We start from the raw sequence: 17,248 nt of genomic DNA on the forward strand, positions 1-17,248 counted from the left end.
TTTTAAATCACGATCTCTTGTGGAACATCTGGTGACCTCTTGCAGAACCCTAGAACCCCAGTTGAGAATTGAGAAACCCTGGTCAAACTGTTGCTCCCTCAGCACTGCCTACCCCTCCACCTATCTTCAAATCATCCACAAACTTTGCCACAAAGCCATTATCTAAATCATTGACAAACAATGTGAAAAGTTGTGGTCCCAACATTGACCACTAGTCACTGGCAGCCAACCAGATAAGTCCCCCTGAATAATGGACTCCAACACTTTCCCAACCACTGAGGTTAGGCTAACTGGCCTATAAATTCCTTTCTTTTGATCTTGGGGAAGTTTGAAAGACCAGCACAACATTATGGGCCAAAGGCCTGTCCTGCACTGTACCGTTCTACAGTCTATGTTCTATGTAACTAGCTGAAAGACCAAAAAAAATGAGCTCACCCCATGACAGAACTTAATAGCTTCAGTCATGCACATTAAAATATAACACCTCAGAAAGCCAGAAATCGTGAAACACAACACAGCTGGTGTTTCTTAGGAATCTAATACTAGATTTAATTTACATCTCCATGGCTACGTGCATTTTTTGAGTATTGAAACTCAGCTAGAAGGTATTATCGAGAGATTGCCAGAGAAGAATGCAGCTATAAGCACAAGAAATTCTGCAGATGCTGGAAATCCAGAGCAGCACACCTAAAATGCTGGAGGAGCTCAGCAGGTCGGGCTGCATCTATGGAGATGAATAGACAGTCAATGTTTCAGGCCGAGACTGTTCCTCAGGGTACAAAGAATGCAGTGTTCCAACCCAGAGTGTAGCAGAACATTCCTCTACCAGAACTATTAACGTCACCCAGTCACTCCTCAGGCTGTTCAGACCAGCACGGTAAGAGTACACAGTACTGTGTAAAAGTCTTGGGCACATATATATAGATAGGGTGCCTAAGATTTTTGTATAATACTATATTGTCAACGTGGTGTGGAGAGCAAATTTGTAAATCAGGCGGGGAGCAACGTCAGGACGTTGGGAATGGCGAGGGTGGTGTGCTGTGGGAGGGGTGTGGGTCAGGTGGCAGAGAAAAAGTGCCGGGGCGGGGGGAGGGGGGTAGCACAAGTGCAGATACACCCAGCCATGAGACACATGGCAAGGTCATTTGATTATAAGCAACTGCTTTACTGACCATTACAGAAAGTCTTTCTGGTGCTTCCTGCTATCTTCTCCTTTTCCCAACAATAAATCCCCTCTCCCTTCTCAGTAGAGACAGACATCAGAATCAGGTTTATCATCACTCACATGTCATGAAATTTGTTTCTGTGGCAGTACAGAGCAATATATAAAATTACTACAGCATTGGGCAAAGCCTTAGGCCACCTAGCTATCTGGAAGTGCTTAAGACTTTTGCAGTTCTCAATATGGTTACAAGAATTAACTACCTTCATTTTGTCAGCTGGGAAGACCAGGTTTAAGGCACAGTTAAGACAGACACCAACAGGGAATTCAGGAGAACCTTAAACAAGAATGGAGCAGATAGGATGAAGAACTCAGTGTCACCAAGAGAGGTGTCGCAGAACATACAACAGCACAGTACAGGCTCTTCGGCCCACTATGTTATACTGGCCTTTTAACCTACTCGAAGATCAATCTAACCCTGCCATCCAGCATAATCCTCCATTTTTCTAACATCCAAGTCCCTATCTAGCAGTCTCCTAAATGTAACTAATATATCTGCCTCCACCACCGTCCCCAGCAGGGCATACCACACACCCATCACTCTGTGTAAAATATCTACCTCCAACATCACCCCCCCCCCCCCCCAATACTTTCTTCCAATCACTTTAAAATGAAGCTCCTTTGTACTAGCCAGTTCCAACTTGGGAAAAAGTCTCCGGCTGTCCTCTTGATCTATAATCCCTCATCATCTTGTACACCTCTATCCAGTCACCTCTCATGCTCCCTCACGCCACAGAGGAAAACCCTAGCTCGCTCGGCCTCTTCTCATAAGACACTGGGTCAACTGCAAAGCAGGTACATTTACTGGGAAGTTAGGGTAGCCTAAATCAGAAACAGAATGGAATGGTACCTCGATGAGGGAGAGAGCTGTGGGGCGGATTGGAGGAGGGAGGTGGCAGTTGGGTAAGGAAGTGTAAAATGCACGTGCAGGCATCATCCATTTGTCTAGCGACCAGCCTCTGAGCTGTAAACATCCTGCAACACATTGGAAAACTGAACGCACAAAATGCTGAACAGAACGTTCGGCAAACTGAAAGGTAAACTTCAAGATTTCCTCCTCCTATAAAGTGGAGAATTACTAAATCTTGGGAAATATTTCATGTTTTTTTATTCCAATTCTATTTAAGTAGACAAGGAATTGTCCGTGTTCTCTTGGAATTCAAACATACGAAACCGGAGCACTGATTACTTGCGCATCGTTTTGCTCTCTGCAACCCACGCCACGGCAGCCTGGCAGCTAGCACGACGCTATCACAGCTTGGGTGTTGGGAGTTTGGAGTTCAATTCCGGTATCCTCTGTAAGCAGGTCTGTACGTTCCTTCCCGTGTACACGTGGGTTTCCTCTGTGTGCTCGGGTTTCTTCCCACAGTCCAAAGAGGTTAATTGTTCTGTGATCAGGCGAGGGTTAAATCAGTGGGCTGCTGCACAGTACGGCTCAAAGGGCCCAAAGGGCCTATTCTGTGCTTTATCTCTAAATAAGTCAGTAATAAATAAATAAACTCCCTTTCTCACTTCTGCTTAGTTGACTGCAATCTTAAAATATCTGGAAGTTTATATAGCACAGACTTTATATAACTGTTCTTGGTCTATAAACTGGCCAGAAAGACAAAATTTGGAGTATTATTTAAAATGTGCTGATTCTGACAAGTTTCAGCCATCACCACCCCTTCTCTCCCCAGGTTGGTATTGATTTGCTACTCTCAGAAGCCTCTGGCAGGGGCTGAAAATGGTTCCAGGTGCACTTTGTCTTGTGTTTAACGTGGGCATGGCAATTAGCACAAGGATAACCCATCGCCAGCAACCCAGGTTCAATTCCCGCAGCTGTCTGTACAGAGTTTGTACATTATCTCCGTGGTTCGTGTGTTCCTTCCCCTGGTCATGAGGGTTTTCTCCGGTTTCCTCCCACATTTCAAAGATGTACAGGTCAGTAGGGTAATTGGTCGATGGGTGTAATGGTACAGCACAGAGTGGTAGGGCCAGAAGGACCTATTACCACGTTGTACCTTGAAATAAGAACGTAAATAAAATTTTAACAAAGGCATCAATATTTTGGTGCCTCCCAAAATGTTGCACTCTGAAACCTCCTCCCAAACCTGGCTTGCTTCACACCAGACAACCTCCTCTGACCTTGACCGAGGCAATGATTGAGGGCAGCTTACTGTGCCAAGTTCAGAGCTTTGGAACACCTGCATTTTTGAAGAATCCACAACAGGCTCTGTACACGTTCCTTTCTGCGCTCCAAAAATAACTCTGCAGAAGCAGACGAAGTTTTGATGCCTAGAAACAGGATTTATCAATTACACAGAGAAAAAGGCATTAAAATAGAACCCCTGCAATTCTCACTGAGGCCTCATCTGTCTCCTGATTCTGCCATGCAGGCATCTACAGCCCCTGAAAGACACATTCTATGCGGAAGCAACACGTGTTTCAGCTGCCCTGAAGGGCCGGGTGCTCCATGAGAGGGAGAGAGTAGCACCACAATCGCTCAGTGACAGGATATCAGTCAGACACACGCGAGAAGAAGGTCCTGTCTAATGGGAGGGGGGGGGGGGGGGGAGAAGGCCAGGTGTCCTTCCAGGCTCACAAGATGGTCTCTATACAGAAGGCCACCAAGCTGCTTCCGACACTCCAGTCCCAGACTATCCAGCTCCTCCTCGCAACTCAAACCCTACAGTGCCAGCAGTTCCCTTGTAACTTCCTTTTAATGTCTTCCTTCCTTTAAAGAATGATGTTTCCCTTCTTTCACCACTGATGCTGCCCTCACCTGCATCTCCTCCATTTCCCAAACAACCACGCTCTCCCCATCTTTCCACCAACTTAAAAGCGATAGAGCTCCTACCGCCCCATGAGCCTTCACATCTGACACATCATCCTCCACAATCTTCAGCATCTTCAACAGAACCCTACCATCAAACACATCTTTGCCTTCCCCTCCACCCCCCACAATCTCCACTTTCCACAGGAATCATTCCACTCGTGACTCCCTTGTCCATTTGTCCCTCCCCACTAAACTCCCTCCTGGCACTTATCCCTGCAAGAGACAGAAGTGGTACATCTGCGCATTCACCTCCTCTCATACCTCCATTCAGGGCCCCTAACAATCCTTCCAGGCAATATTTCATTTGAGAGTCTGTTGTATCCAGTGCTCCTGATGTGGCCTCCACCACACTGGTGAGACCCGATGTAAACCGGGGGACCTCCGTTCCATCTGCCAAAAGCAGTATTTGCCAGTGACAAGTCAGTCCATGGCCTCCTCATCCTCAGAGTGGAGGAGCAACACCTTATATTCCACCTGCGTAACCTCCAACCTGATGATTATGAACACCGATTTCTCCTTCCAGTATTTTTTCCTCTCCCTTTCCATCTTCTTCTCTTTCCCACTCTGGCCTCTTATCTTTTCTCTTCAGCTGATCATCACTTTCCCCTTGCTGTCCCACCTTCTTCCCTTGCTTCTGCTCCTGTCAGATTCCTTCTTCTCCAGCCCTTTATCTTTCCCATCCACCTGGCTTCACCTGTCACCTTCTAACTAATCCTCCTTCCCCTCCCCCACCTTTTTATTCCAGCATCTTCTGCTTTCCTTTCCGGTCCTAGTGAAAGCTCTCAGCCTGAAACATCAAATGTTTATTCTCCTCCACAGATGCTGCCTAACCTGTTGAGTTCCTCCAGCATTTTGTGTGTGTTGCTCTGGATTTCCAGCATCTGCAGAATCTCTTATATTTATAACTTGCTTGTAAATCTGTTTTCGTACCTTGTTCAGTCTGATGACATCTTTTGCATAGCAGGGTGACTGGAACTGCAGGCAATACTCCAAACATGGCCTTCCCAACACCCTGTACAGCTTGTAACAAGCCAATGCCTATACTCAGTACCAGGGAAGGCGAGCCTGCTAAACTACTTCTTCACCACCCTGCCTACCCTAGCTGTCCTTAACAAGGAGATGATATACTTACACTCCTAGTCAGGTCAGGTCAAGTTTATTGCGGTTTAACTATATACACGTATACCGTCAAACGAGACGTTTCCCCGAACCAGGGTTTAAGTGCTGTAGTATACACAACACATAATAACTTACAAAAGCAAGGATGAAATCTACAGATGCGTTACACATAAATAAACAAACTAAAGTGCATAAAGTAAATATTGTAAGGTACAGAACAGACTAATCAGAATGTGATGTGACAGGTAGTACAGAAGTCTAATGGCCTGAGGGAAGAAACTGTTTTCAATCCTGACTGTGCAGAGAAAATCTGCAGATGCTGGAAATCCAAGCAACACACACAAACTGCTGGAGGAGCTCAGCCGGCCAGGCAGCAGCTGTGGAAAAAAGTACGGTCGACGTTTTGGCCAAAACCCTTCAGGACCGAAAGAAGGATTTAAACTTCTGCAGGGTAGGTGTCCCTGAAGGGAAGATTTAAGTGCCCTGCCAAAGAGTCTCAGCCCAAAACGTCGACTGTACTTTTACCCATAGATGCTGCCTGGCTGCTGAGTTCCTCCAGCATTTTGTGTGTGTTCCTTCCATCTTGACTGTTGTTGTTTATATGCATTGGAGTCTCCTGCCTAATGGTAGAAAGTCAAAGACGATGCTGGATGGACGGGTGGGATCCTTAATAATACTAAGGGCCCTGTGTATGCAGCGCTCCCGATAAATGTCCCTGATGGATGGTGGGAAGACCCCTATGATCCTCTCAGCCATTCTCAGAGTTGTTTGTAGGGACCTCCGACTTGATGCTCGGCTGTTTTCTTAATTCACCAGATTCAAAGTACATTCATTATCAAAGTATGTATGCAGTATACAGCTCAGAGGTTCATCTTCCCACAGACAGACACAAAACAAACACTGTGGAACCCATTCAAAGTAAACAACACACAAAATATTAAACCTCAAACCGCAGAGTCCTTGGAACAGTTAGTTTAGTTCTGTTCAGTTGAACTTAGTGCAGTGTCATTCACTGACTTCAGGCTGCACAGCCAATCCACCCCGATCGAAACAGCAATAAAAAAACAGATAACCAGAAATCAGAGACACATATAACATGAACTGTGGAGTCCTCTAAAAACCAGTCCAATCTACAAACCGTGCAGATCAAACCTTCCCAAGACCCAGAACTCCTACACCTCCCTTTGGCAGCAACGAGCGAGAGGGAAAGGGAGACTGGTCAAACACAAGCAGACAGTGCTGATTTCAATCATGCTCAACAGTTTAATCAGCGACTAGGTCGAGAGTTGGAGATGATCATGGGTTTGCGCTCCACCATTAGGCCACACACTCCATTCCTTTCCTCAATCTCAACCACGCCAAATACCCTCACAACAGCACCAGATCCCCCAGTTGGCCTAGAAGCACTTTATCAAAATGTCAATTACAGGCTCCAATCGCACAGAGATTAGTCACAGAAGTATATTTAAAAGAAGAGAAGAGTAAGTAATTTCTGAACTGTGCAAGACAACACCGTAAGTCACATTGATTGCTGGCACCATCTTGCCTCTGTTTTTGATAAATTTGTGATATTAATATTACCTTATAAATTTAATCTTAAAAGGAGAGTGTAAAGGATAGTAATGGCATAGTAATCTCATTTCTAGACTATATATATATATCACAATGTCTAACTCCACTGTAAGGAACTCTACCTTAATCAGTCAAGGAATCAATGAAAATTAATCCCAATTTCTCCCCCGCCCATGACTAAGTAAAAATTGAGTATAATTGCAAATGATCCACTCTTGCCCAATCATTTTTATATTTATTGAGAAACAGCACAGAACAAGCCCTTCTGGCCCTTCGAGCTGTCCCCCAATTTAAACTCAGCCTAATCTCATGAAAATTTACAATGACCAATTAACCGACCAACTGGTACGCCTTTGGACCGTGGGAGGAAACCTGAGCGCCTTACAGAATCACTTTATTGTCAGTGTGTGAAACACACCAGAATCGACTACGGTCCAGTGTAAAGCATAAAACACAGGACAATACCATACAGACAACACAATAGCAACCAACAATTCACAAGACAATAGGGCAAAGAGCCATGAGCACTCAACAATTAGCAGCACAGTCACATGCGCAAACGTCAATATCAAATGTGAACACAGGAACAGATTAAATAATTACCGACAGAGAGCAGGAAAGACCATTTAATGGATGTTGGGCAAGATTATTACGGTATTACACTTGAGTGAGTTTTGTTGAGAAGCTGGAGCTACAGGAAAGAAGCTTCAGAGGTGTGTGGTCCTAGAGGTGACAGACTTGCAGCATCTCCTTGATGCCAATTTGGTGAATAGGTTAACCGTGGAATGCAATTTTGGAATCTCACAGCAAAGAAGCTACCAGATTTTGATCATCCCAGCCCATATTTAGCATCATAAATGTCAATCTGATTAAGAATATTTAGCTGGCTCCTCTTTTCTAGAGAAAATCAACTGAATAACATTAGGTAGTGAAGACCAGGGGGAAGAGAGGAATGGGGACATTTGCTGACTTTATTCCTGCTCTGGACATAGCCACATCTCCTCAGTCATTGTGTGAAACCAACACGATTTAAACCATTTGCCATTCTGAAGGTCCAGTTTAGGGATCATTTAGCTAGCAAGTTGCCTTTGAGAAAGTGGTGTGAGCTGTCTTCCTGAACTGCTACAGTCCTTCTGATCAAGGTACCCCAGACCACAGCTGAGAGATTTAAAGACAAGAGATTCTGTTGGAAATCCAGAGTAACACACACAAAATGTTGGAGGAACTCAGCAGGACAGGCAACTTCTAAGGAAGGGAAGAAACGGTTGACATTTCGGGCCAAGACCCTTTGTCAGGTCCTCACCAAACATCAAGCACAAGTCTACACTTCATTGCTCCCACATTTCTATCAACTCCCCGCAGTTTCTCCTGCACACCTACATTCCAGGGGCAATCTACAGTGAGCAACCAGTCCTGCGTGACTATGGGGACAGATTTGAAGGCTGCTGCAGGAACCTTTGGCCACGAGAACACAATTTGCAGCCTCATTTCTGACTTGTGAACTCTTCGGGTTACAGAACTTGGAAAACACACCTTTTCAGCTTCAATGTAGCATCATGATTTCAAAGTTCAAAATCAATTTATTATCAAATTACATACGTTACTATACATTACCTTGAGATTCATTTTCTTACAGGCATTCACAGTAAAAAAAATATAATGATGAAAAACTAGACATAAATAAATGACTTGATACAGTTGTACAAGATGATAAGAGGCATAGATCAAGTGGACAGCCAGATCTTTTCCCCCAGGATGAAAATGACTGATTTTCGAGGGTATCACTTCAAGGAGATTGGATGAAAGTATAGGGGCATGTCAGAGGTAGGTTTTTACACAAAGAGTGGTGGTGAGTGGAATGCTCTGCCGGGGTGGTAATAGAGGCACACACATTAGGACATTTAAGAAACTCCTAAATGAATGATTTTAAAAAAAGGCCTGTGTGGAGGGAAGGGTTAAATTGATTTCAGTGTTTATCAAGGCAACTGGATTTGCTGTGTTGTCTAGAAGACGTTTCACCAATCATCCAAAAGGCATCTTCAGTTCTGATCCGTGCTGGGTAGTTTTCCAGCTTATAAACTCTCTGAGTTGTTTAAAGGTATAGGGTCATTAAGAGGGGTTTGAAAGAGGGGTTAAAGATGCCATCTTTGCTATATCTTTAAACAACTCACAGAGTTTACAAGTCCAGTTGCCTTGATTTACAACAACCTGGATGGCTGAGAACCTTCACAGCCATACGACTGGCAGGTCAGCACAGCATTATGGGCCGAAGGGCCTGTACTGTGCTGCACTGCTCTACGTTCTAAAGACTGACAGACAACCAGTGTGCAAGACAAACTGTGCAAATAAATAACATGAAGAAACACGAGTTGTAACAGACCCGCAGTAAGTCAGCAGGCACATTTTTAAATTTATAGCATCCATATTTCACCAGTTAAGGCCTGAATTGCACATCGCCTCAACCCTCTCCAATGTAAACACGTTAGATCAGAGTTTCTCTCCATCGTGACTGACATTAGGGAATCAAAAAGTGAAATTTGTTCCAATCCTCAGAAAACGATCATTCATAATCCAAAACTTCACTGCAAGATGAATATTTCAGCAGCAAAGAAAGCTGCAGAAAAAAACTATAAGCTCAAAAGACATAGAAACAGAATTAGGCCACTCAGCCCATCAAGTCAACACAGCCATTCCATCATGACTGATATATTTTCCCTCTCAACCATACTCTCCTGCCTTCTCCCCCTAACCTTTGACACCCTGACTAATCTAGAACCTAATAACCTCAGCTTCAAATGCATTCAATGACCCAGACTCCACAGCTGCCAGTGGCAATGAATTGATTGATTGAGATATAGTATCAAATAGGCCCTTCTAGCTTTCAAACCACGCCACCCATCAACCCCCTAATCATTGGACAATGCACAATGACCAGTTAACCTACCAACCGCTGTGTCTTTGGAATGTGGGAGGAAACCCACACAGTCGCGGCGAGAACACACAATCTCCTTACAGGCAGTGACAGGAGTTGAACCCGAGTCGCTGGCACTGTAAAGCGTTGTGCTAACCACTACACTACAGTGCCGCCTCATAGTTTTTTCCAATCACCTGTTCTAAAGGGATGTCCTTCAATTCTGAAGCTGTGCCCTCTGGTCCTAAACTCTCCCCACTACAGGAAACATTATCTCCCTATCTGTTCCTTTCAATAATCAGTAGGTTCCAATGAGATCACACACCCCCCCGCCCCCAACAACCACCATCATTCTAAACTTCAGCAAGTACAGGCACAGAGCCATTAAATGTTCTTCATAAGTTAACCCCTTCCTTGAGAACAACTTTGAAACCAGAAATATGGCAGCTTCTCAGCTTAGCGAAAGTTCCATTTACAAATTTGCTGTAATGTCACAGATTCTTTGGGAACACAAAGTTGTTTTCCACCATGATTCGTAGCCAGACTTTGTACACAGGAGTACAATGTACAGATCGATCCACAGTGCATTATACTCTCTCTTCAATTTAAGAAAATTAAGGATCATTTTCCAGGAACATATTATTTTCATAAATCAAGAAACAACCAAGTTGATTTAATTAGAGGCTGAAATAGAAAATCCATTTCTAACTTGTATCCTGTTGTCTCAGCTCTCAATTTCCGGTCAAACATTCTCTAATTATCAAAATTACCTCAGCTGAATTTCTGAAATAATGTAACCCTGCCACAGGAGAACTATTAATTTTTGTTTGATCAGAAAGACAAACGTGGGTTTTTTTTTTTCCTGAGGGAAGATCTGATAGAGGTTTAAAAGATGATAATAGAGTAGACAGAAAATATTTTTTTCCCCCCAAGGGTTGAAATGTCTAAAACCAGGGGGCATGCATTTAAAGTGCGAGGGGGTAAATTTAAAGGAGATGTGAGGGGCAAGTTTGTTTTGCACAGAGAGGTGGGTGCACGGAATGCGCTTTCTGGGGTGGTGGCAGAGGCAAATACATTATGGACTTTTAGGAGATGTTTAAATCGGCAGATGAATATGAGAAAAATGGAAGGATATAGGCACCATGTAGTCAAAAGTGATTACTTTAAATAGCTATTTGATTACTAATTTAATTGGTTCAACACAGCTCTGTGGGCTAAGGGGCCTATTCCTGTGCTGTCGTAAATCACAAACATGAGAAAATCTGCAGATGCTGGAAATTCAAAGCAACTCACACAAAACACTGGAGGAACTCAGCAGGCCAGGCAGCATTTATGGAAAAGAGTAAAATAGTTAGCGCTTTGGATCGAGTCCTGATGAAGGGTGTCCGCCCGAACTGTCGACTGTTTAATCTTTTCCATAGATGCTGCCTGGCCTGCTGAGTTCCTCCAGCATTTTGTGTGTAGTGCTTTATTCCAGTGCTGCACTGTTAGAAACATAGAAAACCTACAGCACAATACAGGCCCTTTGGCCCACAAAGCTGTGCCAAACATGTCCTTACCTGAGAACTACCTAGGCTTACCCACTCCTCTATTTTTCTAAGCTCCATGTATCCATCCAGGAGTCTCTTAAAAAATCGTATCATATCCGCTTCCACCACCATTGCTAGCAGCCCATTCCACGCACTCACCACTCTCTGCGTAAAAAAAACTTACCCGACATCTCCTCTATACGTGTTCTACGATCAACATACATATTTACAGATCAGTAAAATAAATTATTGCAAGAGATGGTTCCTCAAAAAGCAGGGAAATCACTTACATTTGCCAACCCTAATGCTGCAAACTCTGGTTTAGTGTGTACTGTGGCCCAAGATCCGTCCTCCCTGGAATTACCATGGCTCGTTACCCCAATTGCACTGCGTGTGACCACATGGAACTGTAGTGAACACACTGCAGACGCTGTGGCCAAATCAACACGTACAAACAGGCTGGGTGAACTCGGCAGGTCGAACGGCATCCGTTGAAATGAGCAGTCAACGGATGCTGCCCAACCTGCTGAGGTCATCCAGCTTGTTTGTACGTGTGGAACTGTAGTGAGTTGTGGGCGCAGATTAGCACATCAAGGAAACCAGCCTCCCCTTCGTGGACTCTGTCAACACTTCTCACTGACTCAGTAAAGCAGGTAACATAATCAAAGACCCTTCCCACCCGATACATTCTCTTATCACTCCTTCTCCCATTGGGCAGAAGATACAAAAGCCAGCAGGCACCTACCATAAGGCCATAAGAAATAGGAGCAGAATTGGACCATTTGGCCCATCGAGTCTACTCTGCCAGTCCATCATGGCTGAGTTCCTAGAGGGACTCCTGAACTTGCAGCGTACCTCATTATCACCTTGTCCCTTACAGTTTTCCTGCACTGCACTTCCTCTCTAACTGTGCCACGTTATTCTACACTGTTACTGTTTTGCCTCAGGCTACCTCAATGCACAGTTGCAATGAAATAAACTGTATGATTGGCATGCAAAACAAGTTTTTTCACTGCACCTTGGTGCATGACCACAGATCAGAAGATATAGGAGCAGAATTAGGCCATTCAGCCCATTGAGTCTACTCCACCATTCCATCATGGCTGATGTATTATCCCTCTCAAACCCATTCTCCTGATCTCTCCCCATAATCTTTGACACCTTTACAACTCAAAAACCTATAAGCTACCACTTTAAATATACCCAATTATTTGGCCTCTAAAGGCCGACGGTGGCAATGAATTCCACAGATTCACCATCTCTGTTCTGAATGGACGTCCTTCTATTCTGAGGCTGCGCCCTCTGGTCCTGGACTTCCCCACAACTGGAAAATATTCTCTCCATGTCCATTCTATCTCGGCCTTTCAATATTTGACAGGTTTGAATGAGATCCCTCCCCTCTCTTCTGTAGTCCTGGTGCACAGGCCCAGAGCCATCAAATGCTCCTTGTCCATTTAACACAATGAGAAACCAATTTACCAACTGAAGATTGCTCTTCCCAGGCTCTAGCCACAAACTTAATCCTGACGAGTCAACCTCACAATACAAAATGTAACAGCTTGCGTTCACTGCCGATGCTCGTGAATCAACAGAGACCTGAATATCAGGCCACACTTTCCCTCAATGGTCAGCGTGAGGTTGGGAAAATCTGATTAATTGACTGAGAGAAAGTACCTCACCAGAGCTTGCTTTTTGCACTGACAAATACCATACATACTAGAAATAACAGACACAATCAATGATGCTTAAGTGGAGAGTCAATACAGAAGAAATTAAAATATTATCCATTTTTGAATATGATATCCATAAGTGTCCCCAGTTTCCCGGCAATTACAGCATGCTGAAATGTATACATGAAGACTCATTTTGATAAGATTTCTTACTGTGTTTATTTATTAATCTACTCACTCTGGCTTAGCTCATTAGAATCACAATGTGGAACAATGTTCCTGCAAAGGTTTACATAAAATAAAGAACGGTACTGTACAGTACAGGCTCTTCGGCCCACGACGTGCTGACCTTTTCACCTGCTCTAATATCAATCGAACCCTTCCCTCCTACCTAGCCCTCCATTTTTATCTCATCCATCTGCCTATCTAAGAGACTCTTTGATGTCCCAAATGTATCTGCCTCTACCATCACGCCCGGCAGCACAATCCATGCACTCACGACTCTCCGTGTAAAAAAAAACTTAGCTCCGGCATTATTCCCCCCCCCCCTATACCTTCCTCCAATCACCTTGAAATTTTCACCCCTCATATTAGCCATTTCCACCCTGGGAAAAAATCTCTGGCTGCCCACTCGATCTACACCACGTATCGTTTTGTACAGCTCTATGAAGTCACCTCTCACCCTCCTTCGCTCCGAAGAGAAAGCCCCAGCTCGTCAACCCTTCTTCATGGTCAGTCCACACATTCCTCTGGCTGGACGACACCTGGAATATTGTGTTCAATTCTGGTCACTTCATGATAGGAAGCTTCAGAGAGGGTGCAGAGATCTACAGGGATTAGAGAGCATGTCTCATGTTGAGTGAGCTAGGGATTTTCTCTTTGGAGTGAAAGAGGTGACTTGATAGAGGTGTACAAGATAATAAGAAACATAGATTGAGTGGACAGCCAGACGCTTTTTCCCAGGGCAGAGACAGCTAATGCGATGGGTCGTACTTTAAGGTGTTTGCAGAAATGTATAGGGTGGATATCAAAGGCAGGTTTTTACACAGAGTAATGGGTGTATCGAATGCCCTGCCAGGAGTGGTGCTGGAGGCAGATATTCAGGCTAATCATAGATAGACAAATGGATGACAGAAAAATGGGGGGATATGTAAGAGGGATGGATTCAATTGATCTCGAGGTAGGTTAAAAGATCAGCGGGCCGAAGGGCTATACTGTGCTGTATTGTCCTGGGTTCCATGATTCTACACTGTCCTGCCTGAACCAGATTCACCTGAACACCAATATGAATATCTGTGTCGCTAAGGAAAAGATTTTCTTCAAATTAGCAAAACAATACTGTCCTTTCGCTTCCGACAATAGCCTTTGAAGTGCCTTTGTACTTTCTCAATTAAAACTACACACAGTGTTTAATTCAACAATGCTATTTAATTAAATTACCAGAAAATTCACAAATTATGAAAATTTTGCATTCTTTTGTAAATGTGCAAAGCTTGTGAAACGATAGGTTGCCATGGAGAAAGAATAACATTAGTGCTGGGTGGCATAGCTGAGCGGCAGTTCGATCCGGCTCACAACACCAGAGACACGGGTTCAATCCGGATGTCGGAGTCGCTCTCTGAGTGGAACAGACAGAATGCCTGAAGAACTCAGCAGGTCAGGTACAGAACTGTGCAGAAGTCTTAGGCACACATACATTTAGCTAGGGCACCTAGGACTTCGCACAGTATTGTAGTAATTTTATGTATTGCACTGTACTGCTGCAAAAAAAACATTCTTGACCAATGTGAGAGATGATAAACCTCATTCTGATACGGGTCTCTGTTGTGGACTGAGAGCGGGGAAAGAGGAATCATGGTTGAGAAAAGTCAAGGAAGCGGGAAGCACCAGTGAGATGTTCTGTAATGATCCATAAAACAATTGTCTGGAATCAAGTGACCTTGCCTGGTGACTCAGGGCTGGGTGTGTCTGACCCACGCCACTCCCCAACCCTGGCACTCCTCTTCCACCTGACCCACACCCTCCACCCTCGCCATTCCCAACATCCTTTGCTCCCGCCAGATTTACAAACTCGTTCTCCGCTCCACGTTGACAAGTACTCTACTGTGCAAGCATCTTCAAAGTTCAATGTATACTTGAGATTCATCTCCTTCCGAGCAGCTACAGAACAAAGTAACCCAATAGTATCCATGAAAAAAACTCAAACACCCAAAGTGCAGAGAAAAAAATAATTGTGCAAACAATAAAAATGAGCAAATAACACTGAGAACTGGAGTTCACAAAAGTGAGTCCACAGACACAAAGCCAGTCATCACTGCAGCTGATTCAGGAGCCTGTTCGTTGCAGGCCACAGCCTCAGTTCAGTGCAGAGGAACCCTTACTATATATATGTGCCCAAGACCTTTGCGCAGTATTGTACCTGTTGAGACCCTACATCAGGACGAGAAGAGACTGCAGATGCTAGACTCTGGAAGACAAAAATGACTGCTGAAGAGTCTCGACCCCATAACAGTGTCACACAACCCTGTGTTCAACCTGTTGAGTTCTTCCATCATTGCTTTCCTGCACCGAATTCCAGCATCTGCTGTCTCGTTCGTCTTCTCCCTACGACTGCATGAGCTTCCTCCAGACGTTTCAGCATCCCTCCACCCACCACCCCAAATCCCAATGACATGCTGGTAGGTTAACTGTAAACTACTGTAAATAAAAAAATAAATTGTCTCCGTTGGTGTTACACACTTAAAAACTTATAGCAACAAAAAGCAGCAATTAGTCTAGTGATCGATACACAAAGAATATTGCAGTTAACCCAGCTGGTAAGTGCAATTACCAAGAGAGCATGGCATTGCCTCTACTTCCTTAGGAGTTTGTGACGATTCAACATGACATCTAAAACTCTGACAAACTTCTATAGATGTGCGATGGAGAGTATACTGACTGGCTACATCACAGCCCGGTATGGAAACACCAATGTCCTTGAACAGAAAATCCTACAAAAAGAAGTGGATGCAGCCCAGTCCATCACAGGTAAAACCCTCCCCACCACTGAGCACATCTACATGGAGCGCCGTCACAGGAAAGCAGCGTCCATCATCACAGCCCCCACCACCCAAGCCATGCTCTCTTCTCACTGCTGCCATCAGGAAGGAGGTACAGGAGCCTCAGGACCCACACCACCAGGTTCAGGGACAGTTATTACCCCTCAACCATCAGGCTCTTGAACCAGTGTGGATAACTTCACTCACCACAATGAGCCTCAGGAACCACACTACCAGGTTCAGGAGCAGTTATTACCCCTCAACCATCAGGCTCCTGAACCAAAGAGGATAATTTCACTCAGCTTCACTCGCCCCCTCATTGAACTGTTCCCACACCCCATGGACTGACTTTCAAGGACTCTTCATCTCACATTCTTGATATTGATTGCTTATTTATTTATTACTATTATTTGTTTGTATTTGCACAGTTTGTGTCATTTGCCTGGACAAAAGGTTGAATGCCTAGTTGATGCGATCTTCCATTCATTCTATTATGGTTATTATTTTATTATGGATTTATTGAGTGTGCCCATGAGAAAATGAATTTCAAGGTCGTATATGGTGACATAGATGTACTTTGATAATAAATTTACTTCAAACTTTGAACTTTTGAACATTTGTGAAACTACTGTCAGTAGCTAGCGCAACACTATTACAGCTCGGGGGTTCAGAGTTCAGAGTTCAATTCCAATGCCATCTTTAAGGAGTTTGCACAATCTCTCTGTAACTACGTGTTTCCCCTCTGGGTGCTCTGACTTCCTCCCGCAGCCCAAAGACATACCAGTTCATAGGTTAATAGGTCATTGTAAATTGCCCTGTTATTAGACTAGGATTAAATAGGTGTGTTGCCAGGTGGTACAGGTCATTAGGTCAGAGGGTACCTCTAAACAAATAAATAAATAAATAAATAACACACTGCAGGCAGGAAAATAAAATTCTGAAGGACTCTGAGGAGTGTTTGATGTCTCTGGGCCTGTACTCACTGAGATGTTCCAGAAGAATATGCAAGAACCTGACTGCAGGCAATTGCTCAGTCAACCCAACACTGTGAGGGCCCACATGATAATTGCCAAGCCAATGACATACACTGGGTGCTGTTACTTACTTTTAAAGGAAAACAATTGTGCACCATTTTCTAACGTCAATATCCAATACTGTGCTGAATGTAGCCTCAAAAGGATACCAGAATCATATTATGATTTATTTTTCAGGTGTACAGTACATCAAAACATGCACAATTTGCAAACTTATAGCAACACACACAAAATGCTGGAGGGACTCAGTAGGCCAGGCAGCATCTGTGGAATAAAATACAATCGACATTTCGGGCTGAAACAGGTGAAACTGGGAGGGGGGAGGGGAGTTGATT

At 44.1% G+C, this 17,248-nt stretch overlaps 1 protein-coding gene across 1 annotated transcript in view; it reads right to left on the reverse strand.

Annotated features, from left to right (window-relative positions):
* The window catches only part of msh3 (mutS homolog 3 (E. coli)), a 237,635-nt gene that overhangs the window by 180,558 nt on the left and 39,829 nt on the right, over window positions 1–17,248 (reverse strand). The window lies entirely within an intron of this gene.

This window comes from Hemitrygon akajei, chromosome 2, assembly GCF_048418815.1.
Source record: "Hemitrygon akajei chromosome 2, sHemAka1.3, whole genome shotgun sequence".
Classification (NCBI taxonomy): Eukaryota; Metazoa; Chordata; class Chondrichthyes; order Myliobatiformes; family Dasyatidae; genus Hemitrygon; species Hemitrygon akajei.